The 23895-nt window shown below is 44.3% G+C and overlaps 1 protein-coding gene across 4 annotated transcripts in view; it reads right to left on the reverse strand.

Moving 5' to 3' along the window:
* The window catches only part of RAPH1 (Ras association (RalGDS/AF-6) and pleckstrin homology domains 1), a 177532-nt gene extending 166919 nt beyond the window's left edge, over positions 1–10613 (reverse strand). For 2 of the 4 annotated variants that reach the window (XM_090044784.1, XM_090044783.1), the window contains exon 1: positions 10272–10612. The gene's annotated coding sequence lies outside the window, so the exon portion shown is untranslated. Of the gene's footprint in view, positions 1–10271 lie in introns of all 4 variants that reach the window. The other 2 variants (XM_090044782.1, XM_090044785.1) reach the window with 2 other exon arrangements.
* Positions 10614–23895: the final 13282 nt, after the last annotated feature.

Genomic DNA, 23895 nt, shown 5'->3' on the forward strand with positions numbered 1-23895 from the left:
TATAAACTGCTTTCTGTAGCTAGATCAGACAAAAATTGTCACTTCTGTCTGTGCCTCTAGACTCAAAGCACCCCTCAGAAAATACCATTTTTTCTAATTTTTATTATTATTAACAACAATAATAATAATAGAACAATTTGTTGCAAAGAACTCAGACCACAACAGGCCAGAATGTCTTTGACCTTATCGATTTAACTTGTGAATCACATGTAGGTGTTTGCTCACCTAACAATGCAATTCTTGCATATCAACCTCAAAAAGATCTTGCAGCACCCTGGTTGAGATTTGATGATATAGACCAACTTGTTGCTTAACCCGTCTAAACCAACCCAGAATTTTGTCTAACCTGCACTTAGCCTGAAATAACTGAGATTCTACAAGCTCTCTAGATAATCTGTTCCAGTACTTAAATTACCCTTATTATGAAAAATTCTTCCTAATATACAACCTAAACCTTTTGTTGAAATGTATGCCCATCACTACTTGTAGTACTCCCTGAAGACAGAGAATAATTGATTGCTATCCTTTTTATAACCAACCTTTTTAAAATTTGAAGACTTCTCTAAACTAAATCTCAGTTCCTCCAATCTTTCCTCATATGACATGCTTTTCTAGATGTCTGATCATTTTTTGTTGCTTTCCCCTGGCTGCTTTCCAATCTGTCCATCTTTGTTCAAGTGCACTGCCTCAAACTGGAGAAATATTCCAGATGAGGCCTCACCAGTACTGAATGTATTTTAACATATTTCCTTGTAACTTACATAAAATGCTGGTTTAATACAAACCATTATGCTACCAGTTTTGGAGTGCTGTCTGCAACAATGTAACATGGGTTTATTCTGCTTTTGAGGACTTGAAACCCAGGTCCTCCTCTGTAGTACTACAGCCTAGTCAGTCATTCTCCATTTGTATTAGTCTAAAGGACAGAAAGTACCACTACCATAGTCACAAATTAGTTTAATAATACACACTTATTCAACAGGGAAAAAAATCAGACTTAAGAGTTTAAGTCTAGTAACTTAGACAAAATATCAAGTTAAAAGGAAAACTAATGAAAGAAAACATTAAGTAAATTATTTGTAAGCCATAAGGCTCTCAATGACAATAAGAACAAACACTGATTTAACATTTAAAGCACTTGCACACCTGAAAAACAGTAACGTGTGGTTTCAAAAGATGCTTCTGGTCCTTCAGAAAGCCCAGAGTTTAGCACAACCAAATCTGCTCCCTGTATTAGAGACTCAGCCAGCAATACCCAGAAACAATTAAAAGACAATGATTCAGAAACAAAAGTGAACTGATTTCAATGATCCAGACACTGAAAGTGAACCAGAAAACTTAAAAAATGACATAACTATTTTTTCTCATAACCACCTTCATGATATAGAAAGTGGCATTAAAATTAATTTGTGGAATTTTTGTTTAAAAACAAAAAACAAATTTCCACAGAGTTAGAAAGCACCATCAACTCTGGCCTTGCTAGAGTGTTTAATACAAGGGTTGGCAACCTATGACCCACAGACTGGATCTACCCTACAAAGCTGTGACACTGCAGTGATTGCACCAGGGTGGCAAAACAGGAGGGCGGGAGGGTAAAGCCAACAGCTGTCTGAAGCAGCAGCTCACCTATGGACCTAGTTCTGTTTAAAGCAGCCTGCCACTCCTAAAAGGATGCTGACTTCCATTCTAATGGATGTTTTGGATGCACAGTAACTGCTCTCTCTCCTAAACTGGAAGGACATTGAATTTTGTCTTGAAATGACAAGTCACTGAAATGAAATGGGTTCCACAGACAGACTACTGGAGCAAGAGGAGCTAGGAAGCTTCTTCCTGCTCTGAAGTAAATGACTGGAAGGGGCTTCATCTTCTTAGCTTTCATCCATAAAGTTGCTGCAAGTTCTGCTGGTGGCACCTGCCACTGAAGCTTAGAAGATGGTGTCTTGCTATGAAATGAACTGAGGAACCTGGAGAATTGGTGCCATAATCACCAGGAATCTGGGTTTTCCATTCACCATGGAAATACATGGTAAAACCTGGATTTTCTCATTTTAAGGAAAAAAAACCAGAAAACAGTGGGTTTCTCCCACATAGGCTAGTTGAGTACTAGTCTGCAAGAGGCTAGGGGAAGTGGGAGGAGGGCAGTTAGACAGGGGGCACCATATGTACAAAAGCTGCAAGGAAGCTGGAGAGCAGCTCCGGCAGATAAGTTGGGCAGGGGGGAGAAGGAGGGGATTGAGGCCCCCATAGTGAGGGAGGGAGTTGGGCAGGGCTGGGCCTGCTGCCCAGCCTGGGCGGTGCATGGTCCTTGGGGCCCAAGGCCAGAATGCATGGCCACAGGGCCCAGGTGGGGAGCAGGATGGAGCCATGGGTGGCTCATCTGGGGAGGCTGGGGTGGGCTGGCTCTCAGCCGCTGTGTGCATTTCTGGGGGGGAGCATGTACAACCCCCCCCAAGAATTGTGTGCAGGGTAGGGGTGGATTACCTGCTGCAGGCTTGGGGTTCCCTGCCCTGCCGCCCTCCCCTTGTGCCTCTGTGGCCCAGCAAGCAAGACCAGGCGTGGCAGGACAGTGCAGGATGGGGAAGCTCAGTACCTTTACCATGAGCCTTGTGTTGCCATGGCAAGACTCTTGCTGCCTACCCGGCAGCAGTGAAGGTGGCAGCATGGAAATATGCCCCTCGCTGCTGCTGGGTAGGCAGGAGGCACCTCGCCATGGCAGTGGAGGGCTCCCAGCAGCAGCACTGAGTTTTCTCATCCAGCCCTGTTCTGCCCTGCCATATTAGGTCCTGCCTGCTGGGCTGCAAGGCTCCAGGGGGAAGGAGCCCCGAGCCCACAGCAGATAGCTCACATCTGCACCCCTCCCTCCCCATGGGCTCTTCTGTGTGCCTTCATCAAAATCTTGTTGAGATTTAATTATTACTTGATAAAACAGTAGTGATGAAGTAAAGGTTCCATTAAAAAGTATGGAAGAACTCTACTTCAGAAAATCCTTCATAGAAAACATGTGCACATGTGTGTGTGTGCACTCATCATTTTGTCGTGGGGAGCAGACAAATTTCCAAGCATGATGCTTTTCCACTTAGGGTGTAATGTTATGCTTGGAATTTAGGTTTAATAAATTTCTCAATTAAATTGCTGCAGAAATAATTTTCAGGGTTGGGTATATACAGAAAGAACATCTGTATAAAAGTTCAAGATGCCTGAATATTGCTACAACATTCCACTTGCAAAGTTTGATTTATAATCACTGGTTCCAACTCTGTCAACACTGTTAGTTACCTTTTTTAAATACCACCAATTTTTACAAGCAGATGGTAAAAATCTAAAACTTACAGTTTCAAAGCTAGTAAATACATCTTTTTTGGAACACTTCTCAAAGTACTTTTTTAATTTCTATAAAACATGATGTGAAATTCACAGAAACACACAATATTCTCTGGATCAGTGTTTCTCAACCTTAGGCTCAAGGCACCCCTCAGAAAATGCGAGCTCTTGATTTTTACTTATTATTTCTCAGTAGTCAGAAAAATAATCCGTTGAAATGGATTATAAATAGCAGAAAAATAATTCTTCTGTTGCAAAAAAACTCAGCCCACAACAGGTCATATTTTTTACATCATGGACTTCTATTTGAAATCTCTGGGTTTATCTTGAGAATCATGTTTGCATTCCTAAGAGTGAAAACACTAGGCGTCACAAGACAGACTCCTAGAACAGTCTCAAGGTACTTCAGCTTGCTGCAGCCCCCTGGTTGAGAACCACTGTTCTAGCTAATAATTAAGGAATCTACAATAATCCCCTGAGGAATAGTAGTCTCTCACTTCCAAACCACTGGCTTAAATCTGGTTCAGGATGGTAGGGACATCAAACAGCAACAAGGGTTCCAATGACAAAATCCATTATTGGCACCTTTTGGGGCTGGGCTCCGACACTAAAGACCATATGGACTAAACCACTACTTTTACCCTTGTTGCTCCATGTTTCTTCTTTTATATATAAAGGCTAAGGACAAAAGGCAATTAGCTTTAAAAGTTTTGCTTAAATAATCTTTAAACGAAGCAAAAAAGAACCTTCCAGGTATCACTATATTGAACCTTTTAAAGTGAAGACAAAATTATTAAAAAGTTGCCCAGGTCCAAAGCCTCTTCAATAAAATCTCAGTTATTTACATGACATGGTTGCAAAGCTAAAATTCTGAACTATTATATGTAACACATTTGCTTTTCTTAAACTGTTAAGAACTCAATTTCTTCTAAAACAAATCTGGAAACCCTATAACAGATTAGCCCTCAAACCTAAGAAATAACGTAATCAACTACTGAATGCCAGATCTAATATCACAATAAAATATATCAGTGGATATCAGAAAATACATGGCTCTTAGGCTTAAATTAATATACGGCTAAATTTGTGCCTTCCTGTAAGGAAAAGATGAAGGAAGCGTAGGAATGTAGGAAGTCTACTGCACCACCTTATCTTTAGTCTGTTGGAAAGCCACTCTTCTTTTTCTGGATATTGCGAACAGGGTGATGCCAAGGATTTCACAAGTCCTATGGACAAACTAAGTCAATCCACTATGAGCAGAGTTAGAAATAGGGTACAGGTACTCCTCATTTAATGTCATGCCGGTTAACGTTGTTTTGTTATTATGCTGATGAGCTATTAGAGAACATACTTGTTTAAAGTAGTGCAAAATGTTTAGTTATAATGTTCTTTGGCCACTATCTGCTAGTAGGTAACTACTTTGATGTAACTGGATTCACTTAACATTTTGCTTAGTCACATTTTTCAAGAACATAACTACAACATTAGGCTGTACAGCTACAGCAGACCTGCAGTGAAGTAACTGCAGGACCCTCTGTCACAGGACAGTGGAACAAAGGAGAAGCCATTTTTGCTTCGCTGATAATCTAGGGGATCCCACAATTGCTTCTGTGGGAAAACTTGGGGAGGAGGGGGAAGGGGGAAGAATGACAATTAATCTTGCTCCACATACAAACCCCTTTTTCACTCTTTTGCGATGAGTGTCCCCTCCTCCTATGAACATCTTAAGAGAATGAGCTGCCTCAGGCTTTTGAACTCCTTACTCTTTCAAGTTATAAAACAAATTAGAACTATCGAATCTGAATATTGGACACTGCCTTCGTCCTTCTATTTCTCTCTCATCCAAATCAGCCTGTGAAATTACTTTGGTCTAGGGTACTGTAATAAATAGTTAGAAATACTGATACTGTTTAGGTAAAATAATACTTCGCATGTAAGTGTTGCCCCCAATTCAAAGCAGCAAGAGAATTTCAGCAGTTATCAAACTTAACAATTATACTTTTCTAAAAATAAATCAATATTTATAGATAACGCTTGTACAATAAGGAAAAAAATACAGTTAAGAATTCCAGCAGTTGTCTTTTTCAACAGTTTTCAATAAAAACTTTCTTCACATCTCATTTTTGATAACTTTAGTGAGTGTTCTTCTCATTGGATAAATGTATTTTACCATATATTTATCGTTTAAAATTAGTACAAGCTTAAAAAAAGGCTAGACAAAACACTCTCCTTTCTTTTTAGCATTCAAAGGATAACAAACCAATACACCTACATAGTGACTTGCCTCCTTCAGCCTGTTTGTTAAAACTCATCTTTGTTGTGGTTCTAGGTTCCTTAACTAAAAAGCTTTTAACTTCTTTTTTGATAGTTCCCATTTTAAAGATCTATTTCCCATGCTCACATTCTCCCTAGCAATCAAATGAATCACTAAGAGTGACAAGTGGAGTTCCCCTCCAAAGGTAGGAGAGGGAGGCTGTTTTTAGCTAAACAGCATAGTTTCACATTGTGACTAACATGCTTTTAGACATGCCATTCCTGATGGTGAAGTTGCATAAGTTGTAACAAATAGAACAGGACAGTTCTGTCCTTCAACTGAAGCCTGTAAGTCTAACAAGAATCTATGTAGTCATCAATACCTATAAAACGCTATCTAGCAAATGACTAAATTTGTTTAAACTTTTATATATGTCAGTTCTGTTTTGTGTATGTGGCCAGTTGTGAATTATTCAAGAAAAAAGGCAAAATATCAAACAGTGTACGTGCTTTAAACAAGCAGATCTATGTCCAATTTTTCATCAACACCTGCTACCTTACTCTTTACAGTAGCTGGATCTAGGAAAATGATAAACATTCTTTTAATGGTTGAATGTTATCCATTATCCTTTGTAACGAGGAACTACCCTGTTAAACATATATGTTGGCTAATAACAACAATAATTTTTGAGCTAATGTACTTTTTCAACGGAGACAGACTTTAAATAAATTTAACACTTTTAGATTTAACAGTAGAATCTTATTTCCCTTTATAAGCTAAATAACAATTACAAAATGGGCAACAGCTGTGCAATTTTAGTCACCAGTGGCTCCTAACCTCATTGTAGATGTATCTAAAAAGGGGAGAAAAGCTCCATCCATTGAATGAATCCCTGTCCTCTTTGTTAAGGTCTCAGTCCAGTCATAATTGGCACTGTGTTCTGGAATAATAATAATAATAAAAGAGCATCTTTAATTTAATATTAAGTTAGGCAATGGTAGTTCATTACTGTGGTGCAGTAGAACGGCTTTCTTTTTAGGTATTTTGCTGGGGGGGGGAGGGGAGGGGAGGAAGCAGTGTACTCTTCTTCTGAAGAGTAACTATGCCATACAGGAAAGTCCTATAATGTTATCATACAAAATAGATGTCATTTCTGGATATTTCAAGAACTTTTTTTAGGGTCTACAATAACTAAATAATGATAAACAGGTCATAATTGTGACCATTACAAACATTTTGGGAATTCTTTATTCAGTTGTGTAGTGGTTTTGTTTTGTGGGGATTGGATGTTCTTTGTTTTGTATTTTAAAAACATCTTATATATTAACCATATAAAACTGGAAGCACTTTTCTGCAAATGTTACAGCATCCTGTCCCTGTGAATTTTATGAAATAAACTTTACACAAGCATTAGCTTTCATAGCAAAACATATACTCTGCTTTCCAGTTCAAACAAATCTAATGTCGTATACTTAGGTTATAATATACTTTTAACAAATGTAAAATATTTCTGATGCACCTAACAGGCCTCCATATCATAAGTTTCTTGGGGTAGATAGTAACCTTCTACAACTTCAAAAGAATTAAGCTTGATTTTACTTGCCCTATGACCTCCTTGAGAACGAAATGCACAAAGTGAAGCTTGTCTTTATTGGATCGGGTCGGTGTTTGTACAGTTTTTTGTACAATGGGATGCTGAGATTATTTATATTATTTATATTTCAATAGAACCTACTGTAAATGTTTTAGTAAAATCAAAAATATATTCCACTCCAAAGCATCAGACTTTGAAGTCTGGATTTGGCCCCTTCTGTACCAGTAAAAAATTCAGTAAAGTCTATTCCATAACAGAAGCAAGGAAATTCAGAGATTAAAGTTGAATTGCTCTCCAACTTTCTGCAGTGCTCCAAGGTATCTTTTAACAACAAGTAGTCCTTAGTAATTTCTATGATACTTTTAGTTGGGATACAGAGAAGTTGCATCAGTTTTTGTTTCAAGATTTCCTTTAACACTATTTGTCAGCAAAGCCCTCAAAATATAATGCACAAAAAGAAAGAGTTGTGGGTGACGTATTTTATTCCAAATCTTTGTTTTATGTTTAAATAACTAAGATATATTTAAGTTTGCTACTCTTTTGGCATATGTTGCTTATGACCTCTAACTTTAAGCAGGGGACTTTTGTTAAGAAGTTAAGGAATGTGATCCAAGTTAATGCTAAAAAAAAACAATTCACACTAATTAATCTATTAGCATTTGTTTAAACATGGGGGGTGGACAGTTGTGGTTTTAACCCTGTCCCTGTTTTGAAAGAACTTATCTAGTGGCAGCAAGTCACTTTCAACTCTTAACAGTTTTTTTTCCTTAGAAAGTAGGAGGGCAGGGTGGGGTGTGGGGGTTAAACTACCGGTCACAGTATTGAAACAATACAAGACAACCATCCTCTAAAATAATAAGGCTGGTATCAGAGACACTGAGTTTGCAGGAAGCAATAATGAAAATTAGAATTTGTATTATTCAGTGCTAGTCAAGTTTAGAACCAACTCTGGCATTTCAAAAAGGAGAACAAGTAATTCAACAGCTTTACGGCTTAAGAAAAAAGGAGCAAACAAGGGGTGAATCCAACCCCACAAGATGCAATATCATAAGATACATGGTCTCAAACTGTAGATAATATTAAAACTGTTGCCTCCAAATCACTAAAATATGCAGCTTCTTTTCCTTTTCATAATCTAGCACTGGACTTTTTTAAAGGACAGGCTAAGAATTGATGAGCCATATTCCTTTCTTGGACTGGGTTTTGTACCTTAGCAACATGGTTTACTCTATGATGGAATGGTCAATCAGGAAATGTAACTGGTCTACCGATTTATGCTGGCCAATCTACAGGAATGCCGGTACCCAGGCACTACTGCACAATACTGTTCCAAAACCAACCTATTATAGGGAACCCACTATCTAGAAACAAATAATAAGTGGGTGTGGTATATGTTTCTTCAGTCCTTCCTAAGTCCATATTATGAAACCACTGCAGTACTGTTAATTCATGTATCAGTATTCCAGTGCCACCCATTGATATGAAAGCCATGTGCTAACTGAGGCATGGAAAAACAATTAGCTCTACTTTCTTCCCTCAGCCCCACCCACACAAACAGATGAGCATATAAAATAGTGATATTCTTCTTTTGGTTTTTTTCTTTTTAATTACTCATTTATAGTCTTTCAGAAAGCTGAAGTTTTAAGTAGTATGTCCATCATGTCTGTACTTTTTAAGAGGATTTGGCAGGTGATTTTTGCTGTTCCGTTGTCTATACTTTAAATGTCCTTTTTAGCAAAAGAGAAGCTAACTGTGTACCACGTAAAACTGAACTGTGTTTGTGCACATCTGCGTGTTGCACATCTTTTGTGATGCTCTCTTCCCATTTTTTCAGCTTTAATATCTGAACCAGTACCTGCAACTGTAGCAGGTAGATACATAACTTCCCTTTGAAGCATCTTCTTCTCTCCAAGCTCTAAGAAAGGAGACTTGATATGACTGTTTTAAGTTAGGCTATGTCCTACCATCCCAGAAAACAGTACTTCCAATCCCCATTTCTTCCACACTAGAGCCCTTAATGTAAAATGTCAGGTTTAGAAGACACTGAATGCACATGCATGCGCACCCCTTGTTGAAATAATCAGAGAGTAGGTGCTGATTGTGTGTGTGCGTGTGCGCATATTTCATTCTTTTTTTCCTCACTGTCTATTAGTTTTTGTGTGGAGATGCAACAAAATACAAAAATTCTGCTAAAATGTTGGAACCGACCAGCTTCCACCTGATAAAACAAAAACCCAGCACAAATTGCTTTTCAACATGAGCAGAGAACTCGCTGGCAAGTGAAGGGAAAGAAAATTCTTGAGAAAGAGATGAAAAAAAACATGAAAGTGGATTGAAGAGTCATGGGCAGTCCTGTTCTGCAATTCAAGAAATGTTCCTGTACATAAACATGCCTTCTCCTCCCACCATGGAATTTTTTCCCCCTCTATGCAAAAAAGAAAAGAAAAAGAAAGGAAAAAAAGGGAGAGAGAAAGAGAGAGAGAGAAGAGAAAACCACTCTCATCTTCCTGAAAACCAATGCAGACATCAGCGCTGCCTGGGAGGGTCTTCAGGAATCATCCTGCCCCTCAGCGACATGGATGGTGAAATAGCTGCACCAGCCTTTTTTGGGGAAGCGGAGGGCTGATTTCAGGACCGCTGGCAGGACTGCGCCTCACTGCCCCCGGGCAGGAGCGGGAGCAGGAGGAAAAGGGCCTGGGTGCGGGCGGGCTCCCTCCAGCTCTCCCCCGCCGCCGGGGGCCAGGACCAGGAGCCTCCAGCCCCACAGGGCGGTGACCCGCCCGGCTGACACGGTGCCGCCCTGCCCCGCCCCGGCCGTTCACCTCAGGCGAACCCCGCCGGGTCCGGCCGGGCGGCAACCCCCCCCCCCGGCCGGAGCACACCAGACCCCTCCTGCCCGTCCAGCGCCCGAGGACGGCCGCAGCCGGGAAAAGCCACGTCCGTCTCCGTGTGGCTTACGCCCGGGCGCGATGCGGCGCCTCCCCCTGCCCTTGTGGCCGCCACGGAGCCCCTGGAGCCGCCGCCCTCCCGCGGGGCCACGTGCGGAGCCGGCCAGGGACAATGCGGCGGCGGCGGGCCCCCCCCCGCAGCGCGAGCACTCACCGCGGCGGCGCCTGGCTGCTCTCGCCCTCCTCCTCCTCCTGCTGTTGCTGCTGCTCTGCCGGGCGCAGCGACCCCGCGCGCCGGCTCCGTCCGTGCCCCTTCCCCTGCCGCTTGCCCGCTCCTCCTCCGCGGGAGCCGCCCCCACCCAGCCCCGGCGCGTCCTGGTCCGGCGGCGGCGGCAGCGGCTGCAGAGCGTCGCCTTCGCCTCAGCCCCGCCCAGCCGCGCCGAGCCGCGCCGGGCTCCCCGGCCGCTCACTTCCGGCGCGCAGGCCGCACCTCCTGCCGCAGCCGCGACCGTAGCCCCTATGCGGGCGGACGCGGGCGTCGCCCGCAACCCCTGGCTCCGGCGGCGCTTTTAGCCCGTGCCTGAGGGGTTCTGTAAGCCAGACCCTGCGAGTAGGGCTCCGGCTAAATTTTGGAGGCGGCTTCTGGGTGGAGGAGCGGATTCAAGCTGTGTGGGGGAGTGGTAGGGCTGGAATTTGTAGAGAGCTAGACACATTGGAGGACTGGACCAAGAAAACCTCGTGAAGCTCAGGAGGGACAAGTGCATAGTCCTGCACTGCAGATAGAACAGTCCCAGGCACGGGACCCACTGGCTGGGCAGCAGCTCTGCAGGAAGGGGCCTGAGGGTTACAGTGGACAGTCAGCTAAAAAGGAGCCAACCGCCCGCCCTTGTTGCTAAAAAGGCTGACAGCACTGGGCTGTGCTAGTAGGAGCATTGTCAGAAGATCTAGAGGAGTGATTCTTCCTCTTTATTTGGCACTAGTGAGGCCACATCTGGAGTAGTGTGTCCAGTTTTGGGCCCCCTACTACAAAAAGGAGATGCAGGCAAATTGAAGAGTCCAGTGGAGGGTGACAAAAATGCTTAGAGGGCTGGAGGACATGAGTGATGAGAACAACAGCCTTCAACCAGCCAAAGGATGGTTAAGAAGAGGGTGGAACTAGACTGTTCTCAGTGGTGGCTTCAGGTGGCTGTCATAGAGGACATCCTGGTTTTCTGCTACCCTGTCCTCTACTGGTATGAAACCTGGCACCTTCGTGTCCTCTATTTTTCTCTTCTCTCGAGAAAAATAGAGGACATAAATAGGTGTCCGGTTTTGTATCAATAGAGGACAGAGGACAACTGGACTGTCCTCTGTGATGGCTGCCCCAGTGGTGGCAGATGACAGAACAAGGAGCAACAGTGTCAAGTTGCAGCAAGGGAAGTTTAGGTTGCATGTTAGGAAAAACTGTCTGGCTAGGTGGGTAGCATGCTGTCTAGAGAGGTTGTGGAAATTCCATTTCTGGAGGTTTCTGAAGACTCAGGAAGACAAAGCCTTGGCTGTGATGACATAGCTGGGGAGGGTCCTGTTTTGAGCAAGGGGTTGAACTAGAGCATTTCTCAACCTGTGGATCGCAAGAATATATGGAAAGGTCACAAACAAACTTTAAAAATGAATTCTCCTTTAATGGAGAAAAATGTGGAAAACCCTGGCTTTTCCCTTGCAGACAGGCAGAGTTCCAGCCTGAGAGGAGCTGCTTGCCCCACACACACCTGCTGCCTGCCCCACACACTGGGGCAGGGGGCAAAAAGTCAGGAGTGAGTGGCACTGGGTCAGGACTGACCACCAATGTTTACAAATGGGTACTGATACAAAAAAAGGTTGAGAACCACTGGAAGAGATGACCTCCTGACATCCTCCTTGACCCGAACTTTCTATAATTCTATGATTCATACCATGTAAAGAGAACACGTAGAGAAACTTCTTGCATTGGTCATGTGTATAATTCATGGGTATTTTAAAATGGTTTTTATCCAAATAACCCGATGCTACCTTACTTTTCAGTTACTGTTCCTCATGTAAGCATGCTTTTCTTTTTACTGTTTGTTACTGTTCGCTTAAAAAACAGATTTCAGCTTCAGTTATTCTATTCAGAGCCCTCTATTTAATTAGCAATAGTTTGGGAAAAAAATGTATCTATTGAAGACACAGTTTTCTGTTATGCCAATCTCTAAGACGTCTCCACCAGTGCTTCTCAACCGTTTTAGGCTCAAGGCACCCCTTGAATAATGCCAGCTCTTAGTTTTTATTCCTTTCTTGACTAGAGATAAATCACAGAACAATTCTTCTGTTTAAAGGTGCAGAGAAGGACCAAAACAGGTCAAATGTTTTTGACACTTTGGATTCCTAATTGAAATCTCTGGATTTACTGTGCAAGTCATATAGGTGATAGCAGACTTAACACCGAGCAGCACCCTGCAGCATCCTTAAAAGGATGTAGCAGCACCTCAGCATGCTGTAGCACCTAATTGAGAATCCCTGGTTTAGGCGGAGAACACTAGAGGTTTTTCTGTGGCATCAAGTTCATAGAAATCTGAGCATAGAAATGCAAAGTTCTGTGGCATCAAGTTCATAGAAATTTGTAGATTCCCAAATACAGGTTTCCCTCCCCAACCACAGTTTTGCCAACCACCGTTTTGAGTATCCATGCTGTCCCAGAAGAGAATGGGGGGAAGGACCCCAAATAAAAAAGGAAAGTTACAGGGAACAGAATAAACAGGAGGAAGAGGAAACAAACATAAAAGTTAAAACAAGAAACCACTCACCCACAGCAGGAGCCACAGTGCAGCGGGAGTGGTGGGGGGGAACCCCGTGCGGCTCGTTAGCCGCATCTTTATCCAGCTGAGGCCGGTTGATGATGTCACCAGCAATCACTGGCCAGCGAGAATAAAAATGGCTGACAGTGGAGGAAAAGGAAAAGGGAGAATGGACCCAAGGAGTGTGAGGCCCTGGGGCCCATTCTGGGAATCCCTCAGGGAGGAAGAAGCACCAGATGAGGAGCCAGAGGAGGCTCCTGACTCTGGTCTTGGCAGCGGCAGCAGAGAATGGCTCAACAGTGCTGGAGACGAGCCAGAAGTAGCCCCTGCAATCAGCCAAGGTAGCAGCAACAAGGGAAGCAGAGAAGGGCATGTGAAGACCCACACCATAGCAGATGGGAGTATTGGGAACAGTTGGGAGGAGGAGGAAATTTTCCCACTGGGAGAGTCCTGGCAGAAGCAGCAGGAAGGGCTACAGAGAAGCAGGTTACCTACCCTGAATACAGAAAGTAGCCCACCATACTCAGAGGAACCAAGAGGCACCCGGATTGGGACACTCCAGAAGGAAGGGAAGTGGGGCAGCACTGGGCTCTGGGAAGAAGTGGAAAAAGGGGAAAAGACCCAAGCAGGAGGCCACAGGTACATGGCCCTGAGCAGGGGTCATCCCCAGCTAGACCGTAGGAAGCGAAGCACCTGGTATCCTGATGTAAGGGACCAGAGAAGGGGGCTATCCAGATTCCTAGCGATCCGGTAAACATGTTGTTTTGTGTTTTTCTTTTGTGTTTCCCCGTGTGAAGGGGTTGAGAAGATAGGAGGGGCTGATGAAAATAGAATAATTGGTTCAGAGCCTGTAGGACATCACATTGTGATTCAAGCCATAGGAAAGGAGTCTACTCTAGGACAAGAACAGGTTTCATGGTCAGGACCTCCAAACACAGACAACCTGGGATGAGGTAAGTGAATCGGCCCCAAGAGCTGATACTCAGGATGAGAAAGGACTCGAGAGGCCCCACAGCCATCTGAGAAGGGGAGTGTGGCCAAGAAGACTGAGCAATCCATCAAGATGGCATAAGATCGGGGTGTAGAGGTGGCGGAACCCTGCAAGTGACCTTTGGGCAGAACGCATGCCACAGAAGGACCCCCGGGTAGTCAGCCCTCCACTGGGAAACACTCAAAGTCGTGGCAGGCGAGATAGGGGAAGACTACTTGAGGACTGAACACCTAGTCGGGAATTTACAGGAGTCTGCAAGGAGACCATCCATTGCTTGAACCGAGGCGACACACGACCAGGTGTTCAAGACCCGGTGGTCAAACGCTTAATATTTTATATACCATTTTGGCTACCACAGTATACAGTTTTGAGTAACCATGGTTTTCCGTGGCAGCGCATCAGCCCACCACCTGCCATTTTTCCCATAAGCCTTTTGTCTTGCCAACCACGGTTTTGCTAACCACAGGAACTTTCAGAAACCTAATCCCAGCACTTGGTGAGGGAAACCTGTATGCGATTTGGCGAAGTTTCTTTTTTTCCTGAACTCAGACGGTCTGTAATTACAGCACTTCAGCAGCAGTGGCCAGTCACTACTTAACTGCTTGTCTGGATTTATACTGTGTCAATAATTTCTGTTTGTCATTAGATTGTAAGCTTCTTGGGACAGGAACCTCTGTTTGGAAAACATCTGGCACATACTGTATGGTTGCTGATGCATAAATGTATCAGATGGGCCTCTGAGGAAGATGCCCATCTAGCAGAGTTCCAGTGCTTTGGTGGAGACAAGACTGTTTATGCTGAGCTCTGAGCTCAGTTGGGAAGGCAATTTTTCCCCTTGAATGGCTCAAATATGCAATTTTAAACAGCAAAGGAAGGACATTGAAAATAGACCAACAAGATTCAGCGCTGAACATTTTATCTTTCTAATTTTCTCCACTTTTTGCCACCAGGTAAATAAGAAAAAATATGAAAAATAAAGCTAGAAGTTTTAGTTTTGTGAATACTAACTCATGCATGAAGTTATATTAAGGTCAAAAGCAATGTCACATTACATGTCTGGTACCAACTGTCTGGATCAGGCGAGAGGGCAAGCACCTGCCAATTGATTGTATCCACCCTGTCACTGCCCCTGTAATACTCTGCGTGAGGCTCCCACCCAGGGCAGCCAGTGCTGTGTTCCCACCCGCACTCACCAGACAGCATCACCCCAACCCTGGCCAGTGTGCACATTTTCCTAGTGGGGCTGGTACCACAGCCACCCAAATATTGCCTGGCTCCTCTTGCCTACACTTAAAGCATTTTAAATCTAAACCTGGTTCCTAGCATTTTAATTTCATGAAAAAGGTGTGAGAAAACACTTTCAAATTATCCTAGGCATACTCCAAATGACATAAAATCCTATGAATTTCTATATATTAAAATACTAGCAAAGTGCCCATCAAGAATGACGGGCGGGCAATGGGGACAGAGTGCCACAACCCACTGCCCACACTGCCGCTGCTCCACATCCGGCCGCGCACAGCCCTCACCCTCTACTCTGTGTCTCTGTGTCTGGCCCCGTGTGCCCCACACACACCTCAGACACACACCCACCCAACCACACATCACACACCGAGCCACATGCCACCCCCCCCACTCGCTCCATATACCCAGCCACCTGCCACCCACCCATCCACTATACACATCCATATGCCACAACCACCCAGCCACAAGACATAGCCCACCCACCCACCTGCCACACACCCCCACCCACCCATGCACTCCACCCCACCCCTGTGTGCCCTGTCGCCTGCAGCCGGTGGGTGCTTCTGGTGTGGGGGTGGTGGTGTGACGTGGCTGCAGGGTGCCATGCAGGGAGCGTACACAGGGAACATGCACAGCTGACATGCCTTGCCCCACAGCTGCCTGCAAGTCAGCAGGCACTGCCCACACCCCCATGCCTGCTGCCCTTGCCATGCATCATGACCTCCCATGTGGAGCTTATTTCCTGTGCCAACTTCCCATGCGGTACCCTGTGGCAGTGTGCCTGGGCAGGTGGTCCCCATGTGGGGTGGGGAGGGGCATGGATGCAGGGTGCCGTGCAGGGAGCTGCCTCCGCCATGCTGTGCACTCCCCTCATGGCACCCTATGGCAGTGCACCATGCACCCCCTACACACCGGGAGCACCTGCTGGCTGCAGGTAGTAGGGCGCACAGGGTGGGGAGCACACACAGCCATAGGGTGCTGCATGAGGAAGGGGCATGTGGTGTGTGGGCAGCACCAGCCACCTGTAGCACATGGGGCAGGCCATGCCCCCCATGTCCACTCCCTGCACGGCACCCTGCGGACACGTGACACACAACCCACTCTCCCCACCTGGGGAGTGCCCACCAGCTGTGGGCCGCAGAGGGGGTTAGCCACAGGCAGCCCTGAGGGGAGGAGGCAGGGGGACGTGGGCAGTGCCTGCCAGCTGCAGCATGTGGCCACAGGGTGGGGCACACCCCTCATGCCTGCTCCCCATGTGGCACCCTGCAGCCATGCACCACACCCCTCCCATGTTTTGGTGCTCCTGGCATAGGGGGGAGGGCGTGGCATGTGGTTGCAGGGTGCTGTTCGAGGAGTGTGCATGAGGGACATGCTCCACCCTGCTGCTGCGTGATGCATTCGGCAGGCACTGCCCGCGCCCCCCTGCCCACTCCCCTTGCAACACCCTGCGGTGATGTGCCATGCTCCTGCCTCATGGCCGCATGCCACGCCCTTCCCCCCATGGTCACAAACCATGTCCGCCATGGTGACAAGCCATGCCCCCACTTGAGTGGTCCCTGTGCCCCGCAGCGAGGAGCACACCCTGGCCCCACCCACCTCAACCCCCACCTCCGCCTGTCTGTCTGTCTGTCCTAAGGCTCCCGGCCACACATGCGCAGCTGGCCCAGGGCGTTACAGACAGGCAAACTGAAGTGATAAGCCTATTATTATATTACAATCTTGCCACAAACCTGGAACAAAGTCATAGGTTCAGAAATGTAAAACTGAACAACTGCAGCACTCAGTCCATGTACAAAATATCAGTCTGTAATAAATTAACAAAAATAAAAAGTATTTCCTCATCAATAAAGTATAGCATTCTTCTATACTTGCAAATAAAATATGCACAGAATTTGCATCTAGCCATCCATACCATCCATAATACCACACAGCTAATGAATCCTGTTTCACAGTTTGTGGGAATGCTCCATTTTTTCTAAGCATCTGGGTTCAAAATTGTTTTGTGGAAGTGGCAGGTACCTTTTTTTACTCCGCTGTGCATTTGTTGCATATCAACAATGAAAATGCCCTTGCTGTATGTAAAACTGATGTTATTGTAGGTCAGATTGTACCTCCAGATATTCTATTAAGCCAGCCATGCTTTGTAAATGATTTACAACAACCCTGAATGCATCAAAATAACAACAACAACAAAAGAAGTAATAAAAATCCATCAAGTTAGTACAATGAGTGGGTTGTTGCTATAAGCTGCAACCAGTCCAAACCCTTCATAGGTTCATTCTCCAGCTCCAATTCCAACTGCAACTGCCTCCCAACTGGTACTGGAACACAGCCCAGCACTTTTCCAAACCATAAGCATTCAGTAACCACATAGTGGTAAGAGTTTTTAAAGCTCTATCCAACACGGCTTGAATTTACAGTGAAAAAAAATGTTTGTGGATAACTAATGGGACCTCTGTTTTTAACACCTGAAAATGTTATCCCAAAGGCTGTATGGTTTTCCCCAGTGTAAGGAGACAACACATTTAGCTTAATAAAACAGGGAACATTTATCTAATTTTAAATTTTCATGATACCTGGAATATTGATCTGATCAAGATTATGTTGGCTGTATACTAATACTGCAGAACCAACATCCAGTTCTATAAAAGTGATTAAGATAAAACAGTCCTAGAATCAGGCAAGGCGTACACTGTTGTAGTAGATTTATGTTGAAATGTTCAAAGTTGTGCAAGGGAGTTAGCCTCATATCATCCAATGAAATGAACAGTTATGTTCCTTGCATGGCTTGAAAAATTCAGTTTAAATGTTCAAACCCCTTCCAAATGGAAAAAAATATAAAATAGATCACTGTATTTAACCAGGTGAATAATTCTAGAGCTATTGAACCTGCCTTGTAGATTCTTAAATGTTTTCTATCAATCTTAAATTTTGAGTATTGCTAAGCAGCAGTTATGACTAGAATTAACATTGTCTTCTTTAAAGGTTCCCCTTGATGTTTTTAAGTTGCTCTCAGTAAGAAAAAAATAATTAATAATGTATGCAAACATAGACATACATTGACAGAGGGATTTTTTTTGCAAAGGAAGCGTGAAGCACATCAGCCACATTTTGGAAAAGTGAGGGTTAAAAAAAATCTCACATCATGATCACTACTTTTCTTGATTGGCTTCATCATAGCTGCTTAAAATACATTGGTTTAGATACTCCAAATTTGAATTGGCCTCCTGGGGAACATCATGGCTATGAGGTCTCTTCTGCCCATCTTACGAAGTTCATGACCTTTAACCGTAGCACTTGCTGCTTCATTTAGCTGTGATGTCACTTCCAAATAAGGACTGTTTTGAAGTAGCACATACTACATTGTTAGCATAATAATATTATTAACCTTTTTCATTGTGGATATCTAGTACTATAAACAGTTTAGTTAATTCAGCCTAGGTTTAAAAATACATTTTTCTCAACTTTTTATCTACTCCCCTAAGGAAATGAACCATGTTGCCATGATACTGGCCTTGAAACAGCAGCTCTAATGAAAGCAAAGAACAAAAACCTGTTTTTTTCTGCAACAGCACAGGACTATTATGGTGTCCTGTGTCATCAAGTCAAGTCCCCTGCTATCAGTGGCAGTGATAGCACATAATCCTTATAATTCTACTCCTACTGGAAAAGATAGTTGCTATGTAAAATGTGGAAACAATATCAAAGACAGGAGGCATCAGACAATTAATGAAATAAAACCAGTATCTTTTATCTCATTATACCAGTGTAAAACAGGAATAAACTCCCCTTATTTTAACTGAATTCTGATTTTTCTTGGAGTAAAGAAGTCAGAATACAAAGTAACATTTTCAAAGAGATTTTGGCTCTGAAGTCACTAGGCACTTTTGAGCATTTTACCCAGGGGAAATAAGTTGGAACAAGATTTTCTATAACTTTGGATTAATCAAACATCTTGTATTTGGGAACATTTTGCTAGCTGTGGTTGGGCACAGAAGGCCCCAAATGCAGTGGATCTATAATGGTTCTAATATTTAGATAGTCCGGATCACATAAAAGCCATGCATTAGGACTACAGCCATTAAAGCTGAGTTCCTTTGTAGCTCAGTCCATGCCCAGGCTGCGGAGAACAGTGGGGGCATGTCCAGATGAGCGCGCATGTGCCTCTTGCCTCGTCTCAAACTCCTTTAAGGTGGGGCAAGAGGCACGTGCGAGAATGAAAAAATGTTCCCCGCACTGCAAGTTTGCAGTGTGAGGAGAAAATTGGACCTCTGGATATCCAGGAGTTTGGTGTCAGCCAGAGTGTCTCTTTCATTCTCCTGCTGCCTCGGCCTCCAGCTCTGTCCAAGGTAAGTGTGTGTATGGGGGGGTTCATGGTTGTGGGTGGGTGAGGGGTGGCAGGGGTATGTGGAGAGATTTGGGGAGTGGCAGGGGGGATGTCCCTGGGGCTGTAGGGGTAGGAGCCAGCCCAGCCCTGTGTGGACCCGGTGCGGCTGGGTGGGAATGGCCCTGCCAGGCAGCAGAGAGGCCCCAGGGCTGGCAGGACCCGGCTGGGCCCAGCGTGTAGTACGTGTGTGCCGCACCAGGTCCTACTGCCATGGCTCAGAGCACCCTACACCTGCTGCTGCTTCTGAAGATAAGTTATGGGCCCTAGGTGGGGGGACTGTGGCCCTCCAGTGGGAGCTGGGACCCTGGACAGGGGGCCTGGGGCCCTGTGGGGGATAGGGACTGTGACCCTCCAGGGGGGGAGCTGGGGTCCTGTGGGGGGGGCATTCCATGTGCTGTGGGGGGGCTGCATCCTGCGGTGGCCAGGGGACCTACCCCTCATGAGCAGGCCCCCCACAAGGTCCCCCACACCCACAGTCCCCCCAGCAATCGCCCCACACCTACCCACACACCAACCCACATCCCTGTACACACACTCGCCCACCTGCCTTCCCCCACACTTCTTCCCTCCCCTTCTATTTGAGCTGCTGCAAGTGCACCTGCTTGCATGTGTGGACACGCCCTGGTTGTTTATAGCTTGGCAGCATATCCTAGCAGAGTTAATGGATCTGCAAACAGCACAATTTACCTACATTAAACTTCATGAGAGTCATGATGCTTGGGTGAGAAAAAACTGCCTGTGAACTACAGTAAAATATTGGCTGAATAAATAACTTTTTCTTAGGGGAAGGATTCTCTATTCTCTTCCTGTATGTTGGTTTCCCATACAAAATATGTTTATTCAGGACTTGTACAAGGGACAAAGCTTTTACCTACAGTGGTAAAGAACTGCTCAGATGCAACCTGCTTGGATACTTATAATGTTGCAAGCTCAAAAAACGATTTCAGGAAAATTGATACTAATCCAGTGATGTCTATAAAAGTCTTGTTCACATTTCCCTTTTCGTATGCTTTATGGAAAACTGCAACAGTCACTGTTCCAGAAAAACGAAACAAAACCCCCAACAAAACCCCACCCCAAAATCCCAACTCAGAGTGAATAGTGGGGAAAAAAAACACTCCCATTTACTAGTGAATCATATTAGCTGTTATTTGTAGAGTTAGTCATTAAAGGCTTAATTCAAAACTCACTGAAGTCAATGGAAAGACTGCCATGGACTTCAGCCTGGATTGGATCAAGCCCTAAATAATCAAACAACCTATGAACAGCAATTGGCATATCTGCCAACTATATATACCACATTCCACTTATATTCAGATTTTGAAAAGGGGGATGCAGGAGCAGCAACTGATACTGCCAGAGTGGCTGCACACCCCAACCTCCAGCCTACCCACTCTATCAGGGCAGGCAGACCATGCCATGGAAACATAAAATCCCCAAATAAAGTAAGACACTTCCCCCTTCCCCCAACTCTTGGCACCCTCTTTCTTTCCCTCGGTACTTAGCAGCACCCACCCTTCCCTCCTATTCCCTTGCTTGCTCTCCTGCCTCTGGCCTGTTGCTGTCACTGTCCCAGCCGCTCCTACCCCGCTCTAGCCAGGGCCATAGCAGGGGACAACAGTAATGGTGGGTAGATAGATTCCCTCTCCCCTCCATGTAGATTACACCTCCCTGTTCCTGAATTGGTGGAGAATATCTTGCGGGACTGGACAGAGCAGATCAGGGGAACCTATCCACCTCTGCTGCTACCCCGCAATGAACCTGGCTCCCCATGCAGTCAATCTCCGCAGCCTCAGCTGGGGTGGGGGAGGAGCAGGTCTGGGGCTCCCCACATCCCTGGGTTAGCAGGGACATCAGTGGCGATGGGCAGGTCTCCCCTTCCTCCAACCAGAGGCATAAGTAGAGAGGGTGAGTAACAGGAATGGAAGGACATCCCACTGAGCATGGTGCAGGGAGGGGAAGGGACAGGTTCTGAGAAACCCATTTTTACTTGCTTCAGGAACTTAAAAAAAGTCCCTGACTGCTGCTTGCATGTTGTGGTCCAGACTCCATAGGTGACCCAGGGATCTGGGGCTGTGAGGAACCAGAGCTGCCAAGCTACACCATAGAAAGGAGTGTGACTATGTCAGGCAAGTACCTGGATAGCTGCAAAAAGTACAAAACACTTCACAACTGTTCATGAATTTATCCCCACAGCACTCCTGTGATGTAGGGAAGTATGACTATCTTCCCAAATCACAGGTGGTGCAGTGAATAATACATCTAAGGTCACGCAAAAAATCTATATCAGAGTCAAGAATTGAATTAACTCTCCTCAGTCTTCCTGAAGTGTCTTAACTGCAAGACCATCCTACTTCCCAGACTCATGTAAAGGCATTATCTTTAAAGAAGCAAAAGATTTGTCATAATTCATAATAGCTGATAATTTCCCTATCAACATCGCATAAACACTACTTCAGAGGAAAGTGAAGCATCCTTATCTTATCATGCATCCAACTGACACTAATACTATCACGTTACAAAAAAAATTCCTTCCAGACTCTTCTTACACTATTGAAAAACGAGGCTTGATTGTCCTCTTCATTGTTTTAATCTAGCTTATATAGCCATAAATGTTATCTTTGCTCATAAAGCTTCCCGTATTCTTTCTTGAATTCTACCAAACTCTTTGCCTGATGACTTCCTGTGCCAGTGGGAATCTACAAGTAGAAAATACACCACATCAAATAGCATTTCATGTTTACTGAGGAAGTTCTTCAGTTATAGAATAAAGAGCAATCCTAATCAGTTTTTACTGCATAACTTGGTATTGTATCTACCTACATTATATCCTCTTTTCCTTTCCATTGCAAACTGTAGTGTTTGAGTCAGATTCTTCAGTTGGAGTTGTGGAAGCATGTCCTGTTATAGGATTGGGTATTCCTTAATATCATGTCTCTCCTTAACATAGTTACCCCTCCCCCATATCGCTAAACTTTTTTGGGTTTTTTCCCAACAGACTTTTTCCATTCCTTCCTTGTGCATAGCTATGTCTTTTGTTTCTTTTTTATGTCCTGTATCGCAATCCATGGCCCTCATGTATATATTTGAATAAGCATATAATGTATGCATGTAATTATGTGGATCAGTAATAACATATAAAGAGCAAGATTTAAAAAAAAGTTAAGTCAATGTTACTATTTGAGAAAATCCCACCCAAGTTTTTAAGAAAAGTGACCCACTTTAGTGGAACTGTGGAATATTTCTACTATTACAGGATGCTGGAATATTTCTAGTTATTCTTACCTCTTTAAAGTAAAGTGTTACTTTAAAAATATACATTGAAAATATTTAATATATTTGGAAAATATTTTTTAAACATACACATTTTATTCTTGGCAAAGTGTGTGGCATGAAAGAGCTTTCTGCTGAGAGAAAAATGAGCAGTGACTTTTCTTGCTGAAGCTACAAGCATTAAGGGTGCATCTACATGTTGCCGTACGGTGACGTTGCTACTGCGCCATGCTTTAGTACCTTTGGAACTACTAAAGCATGGCACAGTATGGGTGGTCACTGAGCTGTGTGTGTGGAGCACAGGTAGATTTCATCGCTATGTCACCATAGTGGTGCACTATACTGGGGGAGTGTGCCGCTACTGCAATGTAGCTGGTGATTGTGTGTAGATCCCTGTGAGCACTGTGTCACGGTAGATTGCTGTACAGTGATGTAGCATGTCACTGCATCACTGCAGGGTGACATGTAGATGCACCCTAAGATCTATGAAGCCCACCAAGATCTATCACTTCTATATGGATTGTTTTTCTTTTTCCTACTTTTGACTTGATATAGTCACAAAGAAGCTTTATATGGCTGAGTCCTGGACTCTACAGATTGCTGTATAAACATGCAACAGGGATTTGTAGCACCTTATCATAAAAGAGATGGTCTATTACTCCTTTATGTGATAATAGATGTAAAAGCAGGTGTAGGAACAATAAATTAGTGTAGAAAATGAATTGGAGGAGGATAATTTTCCCAGTGAAAAAATGCAGCCTTTACTAGGATGAGGTATACATGAAAATGAGACTATCATGACAGTGAGTGAGAGTATATAGGGCAGTGATACTGTCACAGTTAGAAGACATCACTAGAGGCTTTGACTGGTCATTTCAAAAAAAGGATGAAGTTATGGAAATAACAGCCACTTAAATGATCAAGAACAAGAAAGTCCCTTTAAGGCTAACTCATTCTTACTCATTTTATTCGATTTCTACATGAGTTTTATGAGTTTATGAGTCTTAGGAGGAGTGGAGTTAGTCTTAATTATGTCTTGTCTAAGGCACTGATTCTGCAACTGGATCCATGCACGGTGACCCTTCTTTACTGTGATGGGGGTTCTACACAAATTCAGGAGCCAGCCAGCACACATTAAATAGTAAGATTA

This window comes from Crocodylus siamensis, chromosome 4 (genome assembly GCF_052110815.1).
Source record: "Crocodylus siamensis isolate JL-2025a chromosome 4, ASM5211081v1, whole genome shotgun sequence".
NCBI classification, from domain to species: domain Eukaryota; kingdom Metazoa; phylum Chordata; order Crocodylia; family Crocodylidae; genus Crocodylus; species Crocodylus siamensis.